At 42.8% G+C, this 19,799-nt stretch overlaps 1 protein-coding gene across 1 annotated transcript in view; it reads left to right on the forward strand.

Moving 5' to 3' along the window:
- Positions 1 to 9,418: 9,418 nt before the first annotated feature.
- Positions 9,419 to 19,799, forward strand: part of CPNE4 (copine 4) — a 186,632-nt gene continuing 176,251 nt past the window's right edge. Inside the window, exon 1 of the mRNA XM_062621863.1 lies at positions 9,419 to 9,442. The gene's annotated coding sequence lies outside the window, so the exon portion shown is untranslated. The remainder of the gene's footprint in view (positions 9,443 to 19,799) is intronic.

Genomic DNA, 19,799 nt, shown 5'->3' on the forward strand with positions numbered 1-19,799 from the left:
GGAACGGTTGGACTGGGTGAGCTTAAAGGGCTTTTCCAACCTGGTTGTTTCTATGAATCTATATTGCACCTGCACATGTGGCTGAATAATTGACCTGAGAACAGGAAACCTCAGCAAATGATGTCACACAGTGTGAAGACATAAATATATGTGCTATAGTGTAGGATCCTCATCATCCTGTCGGTGACAACCAGTACAAATGGCTTTACCCCAGAGCAGTGTGTAAGCATACACCTCTCCTTTCCAGTGCTTTTTAAGGAATGTTTTCACTGTATGGTGAAAGCACTTTTTTCAGTACTGTTGTCTTAATGTGACTTTGTAGTAAAGGGCTGAGTACTACAATTATTTTTATTAGTAAGTCTAATACATGAAGTATTTTTCAGGTCAGTATTAATTTAAATGTACAGTGGTTATGGGTGCCAGCCTATGCTTTGTACAGAATCACAGACTGGTTCAGGTTGGAAAGGACCTTAAGATCATCCCCGGGCAGGAGCACCTTCCACTAGACCAGGTTGTTCCAAGCCCCATCTGACCTGGCCTTGAACACTGCCAAGAATGGAGCAAATTCACCACTTCTTTGGGCAACCTGAAGTATATATATTCATACATAGGCTCGTGTAATTCACTTATTGCCATGGGTCAGTTGCTGGCCCCTCTTTAGTGGGTGCCAGACACTTACAGCAAATTCAAACACCAGAAAAGAATGGATCAACTTTCTATATTATACTCATTTTTAATGAGAGCCATTGGGAGTACTGCACAATGCCAGGAAGCCTATTTTGTAGAGCAGCTAGGTAAGAAGTATTCTCAATGTGAAAGGAGCTATTGATCTTTCTGAAACTTACCCCTCTCTTGAATGCTGTTTCTCTGAAGATACTGAATTCCTTTCTGAAGGACACTTTTGAGGATCATGACAATTCTTTGATTGGTTTGGGGGTTTATTTAGGTGTAAATATAAATGCATTTATATCATCAGCTGCATAAGAGGATTTCTATTTCCTGTGGCAAAAACTCAAGCCATTGCGGATGTAAGTCTGGTTAGAGCCAGTTGGAAATGATGAATAACACTGCCAAATGTTGCCTGAACAGAGCAACTGGGTGAAATAGGGCAAGATGAGTTTGAAAGTACCAGCTTCCAATGCATGTTTTTAACGGCAGATTTGGATGACAGTCGTGTCACCAGTCAGAGACTGCTTCACCTGCAAAATGGTTCTGCAATGTTAAACTTAGGCTTTTAGACTAGTTCTAAACTAGTGCCTCTTTTGGGTTTGAGCAGCTGATCTCCAGGGGTCCCTTGCAATGTGAAGTTACTCTGGCTCTACCTTCTTTTATCTGGCCAAAACTAGTTGGTAAATTTAATTTCAACTCGTTTTGCTTCCCATGCAAATCGACTTTGTGAAGAATGTACTGCTTATTTAGAACAGGCAGTTGCTTTTTTCCTCCCCTTGATAATGATTGTGAATGGAAAGGTACAAACTGAAGGAGGACTGTGCTGCTAAAAAGAGTGTCAATACTGTGGGCGTATGATCAGAAGTTAAGATGAGCTGACGCTTGCAGCAGCTATGTAAAGAGTTCTGTTGTTTGGCACAGATTTGCTTGAAATCAGTGGCAACTATATCGGCATTTCCTTTTTACCCTTTGTCTTTCAGTCATTTACATAACCCATAAATTCACTTCAGTCTAGCAGAAACCTCTCCTTGTAGAGCTATTTCTGTACAGTACAACTGTAGTGCAGTCTCTGATTTTGTCATTCGTTTTTGTATTGAGAATATAATCCCACTGTTGACATGTTATTGAGGTCTCTGCACTCAAAGGTCAGCTCTCCCTGGAGTCTCCTTTTGTCTGGAAGATGGCATATATTAAAATTTTATAACCATTCCCATTAGTTCCAATCTTATATTCTTGGGATCAATCTGGCTGCCCTTCCTCACAGCCTGTCAAGTGCAATAAATGCCTTAGCGAGCAATAAAGAGATGGGAATTAGATTGTTGTAAGCAAGACGTGTTTGCATGAAGGTGTAAACCTGGCCACAGTTGTGCTGCTAAGGCTCCTTTCACTTCAGGTGAAGGGAGCTGCTAACACTTTCCCATATAAACCAGCTGATCTTATGAAAGTAAGTATGGGTGCCTGTGGATGCTATCATAGAATCGCAGAATGGTTTGGGTTGGAAAGGACCTTAAGATCATCCAGTCCCACCCCCCTGCCATGGGCAGGGGCATCTCACACTAGACCCTGTCACCCAAGGCTCTGTCCTGTGCAGCCTGGCCTTGAACACTGCCAGGGATGGGGCAGCCACAGCTTCTCTGGGCACCCTGTGCCAGCGCCTCAGCACCCTCACAGGGAAGAGCTTCTGCCTTAGACCTAACCTGAGCTTCCCATGTTTCACTTTGAACCCATCACCCCTTGTCCTATCCCTACAGTCCCTGATGAAGAGTTCCTCTCCAGCATCCTTGTAGCCCCCTTCAGACACTGGAAGCTGCTCTGAGGTCTCCACGCAGCTTCTCTTCTCCAGGCTGAACAGCCCCAATGTTCTCAGCCTGTCTCCATACAGGAGGTGCTCCAGCCCCTGAGCATCCTCGTGGCCTCCTCTGGACTTGTTCCAACAGCTCCATGTCCTTCTCACGTTGATGAAACCAGAGCTGCGCACAGTGCTGTGAGTGAGGTCTCACAAGAGCAGAGCAGAGGGGCAGGATCACCTCCCTTGACCTGCTGCTCAGGCTGCTTTTGATGCAGCCCAGCAAACAGGGGGGTTTCTGGGCTGTGAGCACACACTGAAGCAGCTCATGTTCAGTTTCTCATCTGTCCTTTTAGCTATAATTCCTTTCACTTCGTGTTCTGCTGTTTGTATACAGTTAAAAAAAAAGAAATATTCTTCTTGTAGTTTGTGAATAGATAACTTCAGCAGGGTTTCAGAAGAAAAATGATATTGCCGTTCTCAAGAATCAACATTCTGTTCCCAAGAACAGCATCTGCCCTTTCCACTTCTCTCTCCATGTCTTTGTTTTGGATTTGCTCTTTGTTTTGGTGAGTGCAGTTCCTGGGAGAACTGGAGTTGGAGAGCTGCTTGGAAAGGGTTCCAGGTCATCCAGGAATCTGCTTGCTTTGATTTGTATGTGAGAACACTGGCCCGTGGTAGTCTAAGCAAGGGCTGTGGGTTGGCAGTTTTGCTGGGAGTGGCATTGACAGCAGAGGCCAGAATTCTGCTTGTCCTTCACTCACTGTAAAAGGAGGGGATTGAATAAACACCCGTGGCTGAAAAACTGCATTTCAGATGTTTCCCTCAGAAAACTTTAGATAAGGTCAAGGCAATTAGTTCTTTCCTACAGACTTACTCCACTGTGACTTACACAATGGGCTGGTGCCTCTGGAGAGTATTATGCCCCTGGACGTTATTATGTGGATAATAAGATTAGCTTAAAAGCTTGGAGAGAGTCACTAAATTCCTATTTTCAGTGTGGGATAAATTTTTCTCAGCCAGCAGGACTCTTCATAATTGATTGCATGTTTTAAAATGTCAGGCAGTGTCCTGCTAAGTTTATTTATGAATGCAATGGGTGAAACGCAATGTTAAGGGAAAAAACTAACACGGCATCTAACAATCAAATCACGGGGTTTTTTAAATCTCCTCTTGTCAGTGGTCTCTTTGAAGGGTGCTGCAACATATCTTTGAGAACAAATACTGCAGCTCACTGAGTATTTGTGAGTGACTAAGATGTCTGTTCTCTTGGCCAGCTCTTTAACAGGGATGATGTTGCAAGGGCCAAAACTCCATGAGGAAACTATTTGGATGCGGTGCTCCTTTTTACTCTTGTGAAGAAACCGAACTGTCAAATACCTTAACACTAAAGAGATTTATTGAGTTATGCCACAGTTGTGAAGGGTTTAGATAGCTGCTCTCGCCACCATTTGATGTGATATGTGCCCCACTGGGACTAATTGATCACTCAGGGCTTCTCGGTGGATAAGCATGTGAACTGGACTGAACGGTAGTGATTGAGCTGCCAGGTGCTATTACAGCAGCTTGTGACAATTCCAGGGTTAGGTGATCCTGTGCTCTTGTGTAATGTCATTGCTTTTTGGACTTAGGAGAGGGGGAAAAAGAGTTAGCATCTTAACAGCTTTCTCACTGCAAAATAACCAAATGCCCCTTCTCCACTCCTATGTCTATATATAACTCCAGACCTGCCACCTTCTGTTCTCATGGATAAATGAATAATTAAGAAAACCCAAAGAAAGCCACGTGGATTAAATGAAGCACTTAATTTCCTCAGAATGTGGAGAGCCTTTCACAGTGTCCTGTGTAAATTGAGGAGTCCCATGAAATGAATTCAGGCAGCAGTGCTAGCAGAAGTTCAACTGGGTGAATGCTGAAAGTGAGTTTAAATGTTACTTTAAAGAAGTACTGATAAGCTCAAAGGGGTTGGTTATCTTCTGATATGTTAGATGGGGGAGAAAAATACCTCTCTTTAAACTTAAAAGTTTACTTGTTTTCTTCTGAATGTATGCTTTTCTTGCTGCAGATTTCACAGCACTGTCTTCACAACAGTGTCGTCTTGGGTGACATGGTCTAGTGTGAGGTGTCCCTGCCCATGGCAGGGGGTTACAACTGGATGATCTTAAGGTCCTTTCCAACCCAAACCATTCTGTGATTCTATGATCCGTCCACTGAACAGTCTGCCCATCAAATCTGTCTCTCTGATTTAAGAGAGAAGGATGTTTTGGGAGACTGTCAAAGGCTTTACAAAAGTCCAGTCAGACAACATCCGTAGCCCTTCCCTTTACACTGATGTAGTCCCTCCATCATAGAAGGCCACTAGGCAGGTAAGTCAGGACTTGCCCTTGGTGAAGCCACGCTGGCTGTCTTTAATCAGCTTCCTTTCCTCCACGTGCCTTAGCACAGCTATTAGAAGGATCTGTTCCATGATCTTGCCAGGCACAGAGGTGAGGCTGACAGGTTGTACTACCCGGAGTCCTCCTTTCTATCCTTTTTGAAGATGGGTGTGATATTGCCCTTTTCCCAGTCACCAGGGACCTTGTCTGACCACCGTGAATTCTCAGATGCCATGGAGACTGGCTTGCCAATAACATCAGCCAGTTCCCTCAGGACTCTGGTTTGGATCCTAACAGGTCCAATAGATTGTGTATGTTCGAGTTCCTCAAATGATCACCAGCCTCATCTTCACTTACAGTGGGAGGGACTTTGGTCCCCCAGTTCCTGCCTTGCAGTTCATCCGCTGGAGGTGTGGGGAGAGAGCTCCCAATTTAAAAACCCTTTGTTAACCAAGTGCTTGCTTCCCTTCACCTCTGCTGCTCTAGCTGTGCTTTCTGGTGCAAGAACTCCTGCGTTTAGAGTACTTGCTGTGAAGATGGGAGTATTGTATGCCCATGCCAGCAACTGTCCTTACAGGGTAATTGCTCTACCTTGTGACATGAACTGAAAGAAGATGAGCAAAGCTCCTCCCTACAGAGCCCACAGCCACAGGTTGTGTTTTGTCACAGCTTTTACTTTGCTGTGGACTGCAGGAGAAAGGAAAGCCTGCTCCTGGCATAGGGTTCCACTTTAGCTTGAACAGCAGATACCTGTGCAGTAAACCGCCCTCCATCTTACTGATGTCTGCATTTGTTTGGTACCACAAGTGTTTGTTGGAATGGATGGTCTGCTGATGGCTTGCTTTCTCAATACCTCTGGCATATTTCATATAGCTCCCCTCTTTGAAAATCAAAGCCAAGTACTTGGGCGTTGGGAAATGCCAGAACTAAATATGCCATGTGGACTTATCTGAGCCTTCTGGTTAGTTTGTGTTGTGACACTCTTCTATGAAGTGATCAAATGTCTTTTTCTTCTGTGACAGTCCTGCAACAGGAGGGCCTTTGCCATCTTAGGTGGCAATTTCACCCTCTTTTTCAGAGCGTATGGGTTTGTAGATGACTCACTCTATGGTGTTCCTGGACTAAAGATCAGAAGCAAGTGACTATAGGGACTCCGCAGCCCTTTGAAGTAAATGGCATCTCTGCCTTGACTTCAGCAGACTATAGGCTTCAAACTGAGGCAAAATTTGGACTGGAATTTTTTCCTTCTCCAGTGACTTAACTGATGGGAAGACATATACAGCAGTGCAGCTCCGTTAGTTTTACAGGCATTTTTTTATCCAGACAATAAATAATACAAAGTTGTTTTTTCTTGTTTTTAAATATTTGTCTGGGTGCTTCACTGTTCAGGTGTGATCCTTGATCCTCATTCATTAGACTTCTCCTTAGGTGGAAAAATACCCCCAACAGCAAAGATTTATGTTCCAATCTAGTAATGCAATTCACAGTGATGTAAAGAATCTAAATATAGGTGAAGAATCAATTCCTTTTATGATCAAGGGAATTGCAAAGCAGAAAGCATTTGGTAGTGCAAGCTGTGTGTAACTGTTACATAAGATTCATGATACTTCAGCCTTACGTGGTCACTTCAGAGCATTGTAGGGAGCTCTGGAATGCTTTGGTGAATGAGAGAAGGCGCTCTGGCTTGGAGAGCCACTGGAATCCTGCAGGATTTCCTCTGGGGAAATGCAACTCCATAGCCACAGAATAGGTGCAACTGAGCAAATGGGTTTGAATGGGTATTTTCTGTAATGGATATTTGTCTCCCAGTGTTAGGGGAGCGTGGCCATGAAGAAGGTGGTAATGTACTTGCTGTATTTGCTGTTCAGTAACATTTAAGTAGCGAACAACAATCTTGAATAACTGTTGATTGCCATTTGTGTTGCATACCTGTGACCGGCTAGCAGGTGATATGTCTTTGTGATTTGACCTTATATGACCCAGATCTCATGGAATGGGGTTTTTTCTCTTTAAGAGGCATAAACCCCCCCCCCACCTTTAATAAGGTTTTGTCCCTTGTTGCACTGCAGGGGAAATGCAGAGATTTCATTCCTTTTGTGAATGAAGATGGGCCAGAGCCTGCTATAATTAAGATCATATGGTAATCCTCATCCTTTTCTGGGGCAGCTGCAGACTGGAAGTTTACTGGACACATTTCCCTCAGCAGTCCAGCATACTTTCTTCTTTCTCTTGCCAGCTGAATGACTCCTGTCCCATCTCAAAAAGCATCTGTTGGTGCTGGAGACAGAGAACGTTAGTGCCACACTGAGTTCAGCTTCTGCATTCCACCTCTTATACATTAAAGCTCTCTCTAGAGCAGCAGATTCAGCTGCCTGTAGCCAGTAGGAATGACATTGCTGTGCTGCCAAAACAGGTTGGGAAGCTGGCCAAGGTGGAGATGGGACAGAAGGGCTGTGATGAGCTTGGCAAAGAGAAGCAAGTACAAAGGGAAGTCAGAGGTAGACAGTTTTGACAAGGGGTTCATGAGAACTGCTGCTCGCTGTGGTTTTTGAGGGAAGGAAACTACTTCTCTGTGGTTTTCTCTCTCATTTTAAGGATAGTATTACTTCTCTGTCTGTAGATGGGGAGAGCAACGTTGATTTTTGATGTCTTGGAGCTGTTTGGGGAGGTTGAGGCAGTTGTGAGAAGAATACAAAGCAGAAGAAACTTCTAATATCTGAAATCAAAGGTGAGACTACTGGAGATAAGGCTATAGAAAATACAGCTTCTGCTCTCAGCTTTCTGGTTGTGGCTTGAAGTACTTGGGAAAGGCAAGGCCAGCATCTGTCAGACATGCAAGTTCCAGCGAAGCTAAAACCTCTGTGGCAAATTAGAAACCCATGATATTATTGACAAAATAAGAGCCTTTATTAGTCTGTATCAATAAGTTTATTTCCAGACTTCATTTGGCTTTCCTAGACAGTTGCGTATAATGGGGAAATCTGAAGTGTTTTCATTTTGGACATCAGGTGGAAGCTAAGGCAGTGATTTTGCTAGCAAACTGCTAAGTTTCATGCAAGAAATACTAATTGTGAAGGGCAGCAGATAGATAAGCTGACGAAACCAGGTGAATAGCCTTAAAACTGCAGTTTTAATTAAATCTTTAATTTTAAAGTACTGCAGAGAGCAGTCGTAACCCATTTTGAACAACTGGAAGGTAAAAGCAACTTTAAATACTTATTTTTTGCTAGTGCAATCTTAGATTGAACTGAGGAGAAACAAAAATCTCCGGATACCATCTGTCTGAGTTCAAGTGTGTTCACTGCCTGAAACTATTCAGGAATTCAGGAATACCAAGGAGTGAAAGAGAGTTTTGAACAGTGCTCCCTATTTATTTATCACTGTATTCGACTAAACCACCTTTTCATTCGGAAACATCATTAAGACAACCAAACTTGCACTGATTTGTGTTACCTTTCTTGAGTGTCCCTTAAGGGAATGCATGGGAAGTACTACACCCCCATAAAAGATGTTTGTCTCTGTATTAATAGTTACTCTGTAGGCAGTGTGCTAATGAGATGTTCAACAGTTCTGTTTGTAGGGTTTGACCAGCCGAAGTTGTCATGCGTTGCAAATGGGTTCCTGTAAAGTCATTTATGGATACAGCTCCCAGCTGGAGTATGCTGTTTGTTTAATGTAACTACAGTCTTCTAAAGCCTGTTTTCTGCCCGTAACATGCAGAAAATGACAGTGATCTTTTACTTCTTTGTCCTAAATTGCTTTATCTGAGTCAACCAGATAAGTCAGTGAAGTCACAGGGAGTCTTGGAAGGATCTGAGAACAGACTTTGTTCAGTGTTAAAAGGAAAACGCTAAGGAGATGTGGTCTTTGTGCTGTCATCAGAGAAGACAGAACCAGGTTCTTGGAGGACAGTGGTAGTTGAGTGGCAACAGGAACAAGCTGCAACAAGGAAACTTAGAATAAATTGTTCCCAGAGGTGGTGGTCAGACACTGGAAGAGAGGCCCAGAGAGGCTGTGGGATCTCCATCCTTGGAGATAGTCAGAACTCAGCTAGATTTGACCTGCTTTGAGCTAGGGATTGGAAATAGAGACACCCACAGGTCCCTTTCAACCTAAATTACTCTTATCAGACAATTTGCTTGCATTAACTGTATTGGAGCCCCAGTGCAATTTGACTTTAGCAGTACAGTACCTTGTCAGACACTGTCACTCAGTGTCAGTGACTGAGAATTAAAGAACACCTTTGTGGTATCATTGTCTAGCATGGTGTAGATATATTGAAGACTATCTCACTTGGAAACATCGTCTTGACAGACGCCTGAAGTGGAAGAGGCAGCTGTAGGTTACTTACCATAGATAGAAAGAACATAGGCTGAAAAAGAGGAGGAATGGAAAAAAGCAAGCTGAAACTTACTATCTAAAGTAGCAGCTAAATATGAAATGCTGCAGTAATCACTTGGCTGAAACAGTTTGCTTCACATTGCAAAATGCCCATGTTCCTGGAAAGGGGAAAATAGCCAGCACTGAGGGTAATTCAGGTAGGAAATGTGCTTTCATGCCAGACTCTAGCTTATGGTAAAAATCTCATGAGAAGAATAGGAGTTCTCCTCTGGTAAGTATTAAATACTTGTCTGTGCTATTTCTGCCTTCAACTAAGTTAATGTTTAAGATGTCTCTCTTTATGTGCTTCATTTAATAACATATTACACAAGTGAATCATTTGATGAATTCTTCAGTGAGATGTAGAACTAATTTTCATGTAACATCAGCAAATTAACATCTAACTTTGATGGATTACTCTAACTTAATATCCCAGCTCAGTCTTTGTTGATGTATTTACTCCAAAGTTTATTTGCTCCAAAGCAATTTAGAACACTAAATGGTATGACTGTGCATTCCATCTCATTACAGACCTAGTGCAGTAGCAGTCAAGCACCTGGTTATTGTATAATCTTGTAGATGGCGGAAATTATAGGGGAAATTAGCATTTTTGGCTCCAGATACCATTCACCGGGTCAGATCTGAAATGCTATAATGTTTGTAATTGGCAGACAGGGCTTATGACTGGAACAGCAAGATGCTTTTCAAAGGGCATAGCTTTCAGGATGTTTTAGAACTTTTTAGTGCATCTTTTCCATAGGTATCCAGGGCTGAACTTGATAGCACAGACCTATATAGTAAATGCTACCAAGAAGCATTTAAAAACCTGTTACTGAGACTCTGATATTGTGAGGACACGCGTTTGCTGTAAGCTGTGTTTTCTAATGTTTATTCGTGTGGTTCTTTTGTTTGTTCTTTTCTTCTTCAAGCATCTTTGCCTGTGTGGACTGCTGGCAATGGAGAATACAATACAAAATGAGTCTTGTAGTTAAGAGCAACAAAAATTAAGATCCTGGGTTCTGTACTCATAAAAGCCTTTCAGATCTCTTCTGTCTGGAGTTCTCTTACATTAGTAAGAGAACTTACTAATGTTCATTCTTCAGTCAATGAATGTTCATGCATTAGGCAAGTAATTATGTGATGCATGTTACAATAACAATTGTCCAGCAATACATTATGACAATGGCAATACTTTATGTCACAATAACATAATCTTTAAAAAATTATGAGAAAACCTCTGTTGGACCTGTTTGCACTGCTTACTTGCAGATCAGGGATAAGACATGGATAAACACAGAGTACATATAGAATCATAGACTGGTTTGGGTTGGAAGGGACCTTAAGATCCAGCCCTCATATCAAATGCCTTGTAGAGCTGGAGTATTCAAAGATCTATTTGAGTGTCATCTGTTGGTGCAGTTGCATTTTGGTTGCTGTCAACATTTGTATCCCTAATTCTGGAAATACATAGGTATAGAACTTGATGGCTCTCCTTTTGAAGTTAAAATCCGGATAGAAATGCTTGACCTGGGAAGACATTGCTTTGTGCTCTGAGCAATGATCAGGTTGTAGTGTGTCCTCAATTTTGTGTTTTCTTTAGTTCTTGGCAACTCTTGTGGCTATTTGGAGTTCAGTTATCAGCACTCCTTTTTGGCATCATGAGGTATCTACTGAGGCTTTTCTGTGGGCTTCTTCCATGCTCCTCAGAAATACCAATCTCTACATGAGGGTAGGAAGTTTGACCAGGGTTGTTTTGATGTTTCTGTCTCTCGGTGGCGAGGGCAAGAACATGACAGTACTAGTTGTTGTCAGTCAAGTGCAGGGTGCGCAGCTAGTGTGGAGGAACGACAGCCACAACCAGACATTGCAGTTTGGCCTCACACCTTTATTTTTACCAGAACTGTTAAGCATCACTTTTGAGCAAAGTGCTGGTAACTCCTTTATTTAGGCTCATAAAGCTTGCTTTGTATTTTGTTTTGATGTTTCAAACAAACCAGCAACTTGGACTTCTACCTAAGCTATGCTCAGGTGAAATGCTTGTTTTCTTTCCTCCGTGCTACACTTAATGCTGCTGCAGTTTATCCTCATTGTTGTCGTGGTTTAAGCCCAGCTGGCAACGCAGAACCACTCAGCCTCTCACTCACTCCCCCCTTTTCCTCGCCCCCACTCCCAGAGGGATGGGGAGGAGAATGGAAAGAATGTAACTCCCATGGGTTGAGATAGGAACAGTCCAGTAACTAAGGTATAACACAAACCACTGCTGCTACCACCAATGATAATAATGATAAGGGGAATAACAAGGGAAGAGAATACAACCTCTCACCACCCGCCGACCGATACCCAGCCCGACCGAGCAGTGATCTCGCCCTTCCGGGTAACTGCCCCCAGTTTATGTACTGGGCACGACGTGCTGTGGTATGGAATACCCCTTTGGTCAGTTTGGGTCAGGGGTCCTGTCTCTGCTTCCTCCCTGCTTCCCCTCCTCCCTAGCAGAGCATGAGACTCGGAATGTCCTTGGTCAGAGTAAACATTACTGAGCAGCAACTAAAAACATCGGTGTTATCATCACTGTTCCCAGGCTGAAAGTCAAAACCACAGCACTGCACCAGCTACTGAGGAGGAGAAAAATGACTGCTACTGCTGAACCCAGGACAATCGTTCTCTGAGGTCTTCCACCACCATATGAAGTGGGGTGTTATATCGCAGTGACCCCGCTTGGCTATTCTTTGTCTATGTGATCTCCCTGATGCTTTGCAGCTGCCTTTAAATAAACAGAGTAAGAGTTGTTAAATTCCTATTTGGAAAACAGTTGCATTCAGCAGAGAGCAGGAGGGAATTACCAGTTTCACAGCTTTGGAGAGAAAGCCCAGGAATGTCTTCAGTAACCTTCAATTCATATGGTACTATGTATAGATGGTCTGACCAGAGCTATTGAAGTGGAAACATCTGGCTGGGATTTCAATACCAGCCTCTTGTGTCTCTTCTCCCTTGAGTGCCATCACAGCAGTGTTTCCTCTCATCATTTTAACTAGCAACTGCAGTGGGCGGTTCATTTTCTTTATTGTACTTCGCATAAGTTTTTCACTGCAAGACAGAGGTATGTAGCTAAAGCCCTGTGCAGTATGTGCCCAAATCTTAGGCGTATTGCTTGCCCGATGTGAACTTCATGAAGTGCTCTCCATCCAGGCTCTGGTGTCAAGATGAAGCAGTCATTCTGCTGTTCCCTGTGCATGGCAGTTTGCAGTAGGACTTCCATCAGTACTGATGATACGAGTCCCTTTGTTTTTGTGTTTGTTGTTTAGGAACTGAGAGCCCCTTCCCTCCATCTCCGAACTCTTCAGTAACTTGCAGAGCTGACCTGTTCTACCTTTTGTTGTCAGTGTACGCTAACAAAGGCTGGTGGTGACTTGCAGATTCCACAAAGATGATGAACACTTGTGTATACTCCTAGGTTCCTTTTGGAATAACTTAGGAGACACTCTTGTGTCAGAGAAAGTTTTATAAAAGACACTCCAAGTAACTTGCTTCTTATCTATACATGACAACAAAGATGTTTCTCGTGTCTCTAGAGCTCCTGAGGGAGAGAAACATTTGAAAGCTCTTGGTGGCTTGGATTCCTAGAGCTTGTTTCCAGACCTGATAGTAAACCAAAGCCTTGGCCCTGTGTCAGGAGGAAGTAGCTCCACTGTAACGTTGCTGACAAAGCTCTTTTGGGCCAGGTTAGAATCTATGTGAAGCTGTGCTGTGTCTTAACACGTTAAGGCCCGGCTTTGATAGCTGAGCAGAGCACTGTTCGTGTGGAGCATGGACACACCATCAGAGGAGTGGTGAGGCACTGGCGTCAGGAGTGCGTTTGACATTGATAAGCCCGTTTGCTGACAGCATTCTGAAATTGTTGTGTGGATCAGTTTGATACAAAAATAGCTACTGGCTTCTTCAGAAGCCCAGTCTATCATGGTATGGGGGTACTGTGACTGTGAAACGCTTCCAGCAGGGAGTAGGATATAGCTCCATAGAGGAAAGTCAGACTGAGCTAGTAGAAATGAGTCTAGGAAGGAAATTAACACTTCCTCCATAAATACAATTTGGCTGGCAGAGCTGCATCCTGTTCAGGATTTTCTGGTGCCTGCAGTGTGATTGTATCCCTTGCTGATGTAGCCAAGACAGTGGCAATGTGTGCTTGGCCTAAGTCACGTGGGTGACTCTTTAAACATTCAATCTTGAATAGAAAATAGAAAGTATAAGTAAATGACAAGCAGGTGAGAAAGGCTCATGTTCTAACTTAAAAGGATCAAACATGTTGGGGGAGCAACTGTGAAGGGAGTTGAACTCGCTTCATAGGAGTGAACGTTAAAGCTCTATCCCGGTTTTGGGCTCAGCGTGGCTCCAAGGACATTCCTGTGTGGTAGGTAAGTTCAGTTTTTCTCTCCCTACTTACTAAGCCTGAGCCAACCTGTAGCAAGTATACCTTCTGGTTACATTGCAAGTGCAAGAACTGAATGGTGAATGGGAAGTTCTTCCTCACTGTTGTTCTTGATGTGCCTGTCTCTGCGTTAGCAGCAGAAAACAGCTCCTCTTGTAGGATCGTTTTTATGCTGCAGGAAAAGCCGTTATGGCCATCTGTTGAGGAAAATGAGCAGTTTGCAATATGTTACATCTGTAAATGGATAAACTCTTCCAAGCATTGCATGTGTTTATGTACATACTTTGGTGTAATTGAGTGTAACTGAGGAATACAACTTGCTGCTTCATTTCCAATGAACCAGTGACAGGACAAGAGGAAATGGCCTCAAGCTGCACCAGGGCAGGTTTAGATGGAGCTGAGGAACAATTCCTTCCCCAGAGGGTGCTCAGGCATTGGAACAGGCTGCCCAGGGCAGGGCTGCAGTCACCGTCCCCGCAAGTGTTCACACAGCGTGGAGATGAGGCCTCAGTGCCATGGGATGGTGGTGGTCTTGGCAGTGCTGGGGAACAGTTGGACCAGGTGAGCTTAAAGGGCTTTTTCCAACCTGGTTGATTCTGTGATTTCCCTGTAGCATTTGGCCAGCGTGATTTTGCAAGGTGGATAATAACTGTCATTTCAAATGTAATCTTTCATTTGTTCAGAATCAGCTAATTATTTTAGCTCAGATTTATTCTGAAGGCTCTCAGCTGGGTTTATGTGATAGCAGGAGTGTGGCCGCTACACCTTGGGGGTGCTGGGATTATTTTGTTCTAGGCTTATCTCTCTCTGAAGTACAGTGGAGTATCCATTAAAGTTGAATTATTTAAGATTCTGTATTGTAACTATATTGTAACGCTTTGGAGTTCTTGCTAAGACAAACACTTACATTTTCCATCTAATTCCTGCGTGGGAGAACTGATTTTAAAAAAGCAGCAAACACATATCCTTAGAGTGAAGAAACTTTTTTCCGCATGTTCCATTTGCTATATTGCTTAGTATAAGCAACAAACTAAAATGGCAAAGCTAAGAGTGTTGTAATGGCTTTCAGTGGTAAGCAATCAAATCAGTTTCATGTGCTCGTAGCTGTGAAGCCGTTGATTAAAGAGATTCAATTGCATTTCTGTGATTTACTATGCTCACATGTTACTTGCTCACAAGTCACACACTGTTGGCATGCAGTAGGTTATTTTTTTGTGTGAAGCTCCTCAGATGGTGTTTGATGTGGATTCAATGGTTCTGAGCTTTTTCATGTAGCAGGGGTTAGTCCCTGTGCTGACAGCTATGCTTCAGGTATCATCTCCACAGTAATACAGCAGACTCCCAAGAGCCAAACCGATAGGTAAATCATTTACTTATTTGACAGCCTAAATTTTACCGGGCCTTTGTGTTGTTCAGTCCTGCTCATAAATGCCTAGCTCATGGGGTCATGTTATAGCACAGTCTTCATTTTGCTGGTATTTCTTTGCTTTCATTTTAAAATACATTTTTAACTTTGAGTTGTGAGAAAGGGCTGTAGAACCTCCGTTCTATTGGCTTTGCAAATGGAAGTGACTGTAAATAAAGCAGATTTTGGTTAATCCTCTGTGAAATCTCTGCCTCTTGTCCACTAAAAAGCATTGCTGCCGCGTTCCAGTAGCGGAGGAGCCTCTTGTCTGCTATATCCCTAGGGAAGTTGTTTTGTTCTCTTATCTGTTCATTCTCCTTGTCTTTTGTATTTTTAGATTTCTTTTCTCTGCGTATTACAGCATTGGAAGCGGGAGAACAGTGGGAACTCCGTAAAGTAAGAGGTGACTGGTGACATTAGCTACATAGGAAAGGAACAAGGAAGAATCTTAGGTCTGCAGTTCTAGTAATAGAATATATGTATTTTAGCTGCTGACTCTTACATTGCTTTGCATTGCATCAAATGAGTCTGACTTCAGTGGCGACTACTCTGAGCATCCAGAATTGAGCACATACAAGCATCTCTCAGTGCTCCAGTTATCGTGGTGTTTTCCTCTCCCTTAACTGAGGGGGAGTTACTTGTATAGGTGCAGCATGCTTTTGTACAGTGCTCTGTTGTAAATTAGGTATCTCAGTTTCTTGCCAGTGACTTTCCCTTCTTCCCTTACAACTGAGCCAGCTGGTTCTATGGTAATGAGTCCTTTTTGAGCTGTCAGTGCGTTTATGTTTCCGTTTACACTGCTGGCACTTTGTTCTGAACCTTCTCCCCTTCTGTCCAAATAAATTACTTACACTATCAAATCTGTCTCATTGTTCACTGCGGTGGATTCTCCAGATCCTCCTTCCTTACTGAGTTTGTTGCTCATTTTACAAAGGGTTCTTTCAAACTTTGGTAGGTATAACTAAATAATCCTTGTTAATTGTTGCATGAGTCAGAGAATCAAAGGGAAGGAGGAAAAGTCCTATTTTGAATTGCACAAACTCTCCCGTGAAGGGGTCTAGCTAACCTAGCGACTTCTTGTCATAGAGTCAGTTATAGTCAGACTCATTTTGACACCCAGCATTTTGTGTGTATTAGCTGTGATCATTTCAGTTTCTGCAGCCATTTGTAACACAGTCGATGTTGACCAGAATAATTCTTTAATATAGCAGAATATTGTGCAGTGATTAGAGGTACGGCCAGTGATCAGGAGTCTGGGAGCAAAGGGCAGGGAAGTTGGCGACCATGTTTTAAGATAGTACTGGTTTTCCATGAAAAGTCATTTTCCAGTGATGCACAGTGGAAGGCCAAGAGGGCACAGCTGCAACAAGGATTAGATATAAAGAAAAACAATAGTTCATAGTGAGGTTGGTCAAATAATGGCAGAGGGGTTACAGAAGGGCCTATGCTTTCTCTGCTATCACTCTGGGCTTTGTCTTCAGTTCTGGGGCAGCCAGGTGTCTTAGTGAGTTCCTGATGAAGCACAGGGAATATTAATTTCATTGACTTGCTGTATCAGGACTTCTTGATGAATTCCCATCTTTCCTCCTCTGCACAAAACTTACTTGCCAGCCACACAGTTGTGTGAAATGGAACGGGTTTGCTTTCCACCATCAGCCTTGATGCCAACAACTGGTAGATTAATCTATCAGACTGGGAATTCTCAATCACATAAAGGTTCTTCAAGGAAAATGATCATGTATCTCAATATCATTCCCTGAAGGGGTCCATGGACTATATTGTGCTGGAGCTGAACAGGTAACTGAACAGTGGAACCTTTTAAAACATTTCTACTTGAACACACAGCTTCATATCATCCTTTTCTCTAAATCTTGCTGTTACTGTGTTTTATATAACTTGGTCTCACATCATAATGGGAGAAAGGGTAGAAGCAGTCCTGAAGGCCTGAGAAATGCACAATTAAAGCAAATTCACTAAGTTTAGTGGCATTTGTGTTAGGCCTCAAGAGGCAGTTCTGAAGCACTCAAGCTCTCTGTGCCTTATGATTATTTTTCATTCCTGTGTTGCCAAATGATAGCATACACTGGAAGAAGGCAAGATTGCTTGGGACACTATATTACTGAACCACGTGTTGTATTGAAGTCAGTGGGTTATTTTCTCACTAACTTGTGTGGATCTCAGATCAGACCCTCTAAGAAGTTTGGTATACTTTGTAAATGGCATTTTACTTAATCAGGTTCTGCTTGTCACTTCTAGTTAGTGATGTCACCTAAAAATGAACATGAGGACTTAGATTTTGATTTTGCCAGAGGTGTAACATAGATCGAGAATCTGGGACAGAACTGAAGGAAACAACTTTCCTAGTGCTCCAAGGACCGTATTTCTTAATAGCATAGAAAAGTGGGGTTTATCTCTTTCTAGCTGTGGAGCACTGTTTTCTGATAGTCTGAGTTTTACGGGTTTTAAGCTGCTAACTGTACACTTGGTTTTCATACTTACTTTTATTAGACTGCAAACCCTGGAAGATCTAAACACTGGGTTCAAAGCTTTCCATCCAGGGAGTTCAGCTGCTCCTGTGCTTTGAGGGCTGAAATATCTCTCCTGTATATCATTTGTAAGTATAAGTAAGTAGAGAGCAGCTAGTGCTATAACACCAGTGCTTTTAGGTCTTGCCCTCTTTTGGAGGCACTTAGTCACAGTTCTTACTTCATGTAACTCTACCGTTAGTATTTCCCACTGCATGCACATACTGTAAACATCATTTACCTTTCCAGGAGCAAGGTCTTGCTGTTTACTGTTGCAGAAGCAGATGATCTTGGCTTGTTTTCATTTCCCCACCAGGGTGCCAGTAAAACTAATGATTCGAACACAGCCCTCAACATGTGGTGATGGGAAACCTGCAACCCCCAAATCCGTTTGTGTGTGCTTTGGTCTGGAGTGCAGGTTTCTAAATAGCAAGCTTTGTTTCCAAATGCAGAGCACACTGGTTACTGCCTTTTAATCTCAATATCTTTCTCATTTCCTAGTCACTATTATCTGAACTGAAGGTGAGGCTGAGTGTGTGTGGTTCCCTGACTCTTTGTAGGATGCTGTAGAGAAGCAATCTCTTCCTACTTCACCCAGACACCTTGTACAAAGGCTTCTTAGAGGTTTTGTGTGTCTGAGAGAAAAATTAGAGAGTGGGGAGAGGAGAAGACTTGAAAACTGGATTCAGATAACGTCTGAGATTTATCCCATGGTGAAGCTGAGGAGCCTGGTTGTAATTTTGCAGTGAGGTTCTCTAAAGCCCCATGTGGATGACCATTTTATAATGAGGAGGATGTGATTGTTTGTGTGAGCTGAATTCAAGGCTTTTAGATGTCAAAGAGAGGCACATACTGTTTGTATTTCATATCACAGAGATCCTTTTGTGGCCACTGGGTGACTAAACATCTTTAAGCAGTTCAGTCCCTTTGAGATGAGAAGGATGTAGCAAGCATGGTTTTGAAGGTAATCCAGTTATCTAGCCAGCCACAAACTTCTGGACTTTTATGCTGTTTGAATGAAATGCCTACACACAGGAGTCTTTGTGGTACTAGCTACCAGAAACATTGGCTCATGTCTTCCATTTTTCTCCATGGTTTTCTCCACTGTTCTAAACCTCTGTTCAAAGCAGGTTGCTTAGGGCTGTGTCTGGACAAGTCCTGGGTATCTCCAAGGACTGAGCCTTCCCAAGTTCCCTGGGCAGCTTGTTCCAGTGTTCAACCTACCTGACAGTAAAACAGTTTCCTTCTCCTTTAATTTGATTTTTCTGTATTTCCTTTGTGCCTGTTGCCTCTCATCCTGTCACTGGGTACCCAGGATTTATGTATATGAATAAGATCCCTCTGAGCCATGAATCCCTTAAAAAGGTCAAAAGAGCACATTAATTTCTACTAAGTCAGCTCTAAATACACCAGAAACGGAATATTTTGGGGAGAGTGGAACTGTCTTCCAGGTTCCTCACTTTTTCTTTGTATTCCATAGCGTACATTGTGCTGTCAAGGTCTTTTCACACTTTGGGGTTTTTTGTGGCTACCCTAGTACGTGTTTCCATTTTGTGCTTAAAAACACACAACTTTTAAGGTATTTTCCAGTTACTCCTGCCTTCATCCTTGCTGTTTCACCATGGAGAGAGTTAAACCACCACAAGCGTAAGGCCTGGTCGTGCTCCCTCATTCTGTGCAGTGTAGCACTAGCGAATAAGTTTGTGGGAAGCATATGAGGATAAATTGTTCACCTCTTTTCCAGAGGAAGTGAAAGAAAATATATGCAGCAATGAATTGGGAACTTTAGCATGTGATTTATCACTTAGTTCACTTATTTCCATGTCTGTGCTATCGCTTTCTTCTCACAGATACAGCTCTTATTCAGTGAATATTAAAGCCATGTGGACATCGAAGGAATAGTGAGGTTCTAATGAAGTGGAAGAAAGGAAGTTTGTAGCAAAGACAAATGAACCATGTATTCCTCCATCAGTAATGTGTGGAGTGAACTGACAAAAACCTCCTGACGCCATCTAACTCGTTTACATCAAATAATACCTTTTGAACCACTTTCAGTAGGCTCCAAATCTATTTCCCAGGCCCCCAGCTCCCTGGTAGCATGACATCAGTGCAACAGCCCAAGCTGGTGATTACATTAAAAGAGGAACATAATGGCACAAAAGAACAACACTGTGCCTTGATCTTTTCCATTGATAAATTTAGAAATTTTAAAAGCTGAAGTAATAGTTGTAGTGAG

The sequence above is a fragment of the Pezoporus occidentalis genome, unplaced genomic scaffold (genome assembly GCF_034315485.1).
Source record: "Pezoporus occidentalis ecotype Australia unplaced genomic scaffold, CSIRO_AGI_Poc_V1 ctg235, whole genome shotgun sequence".
Taxonomy (NCBI): domain Eukaryota; kingdom Metazoa; phylum Chordata; class Aves; order Psittaciformes; family Psittacidae; genus Pezoporus; species Pezoporus occidentalis.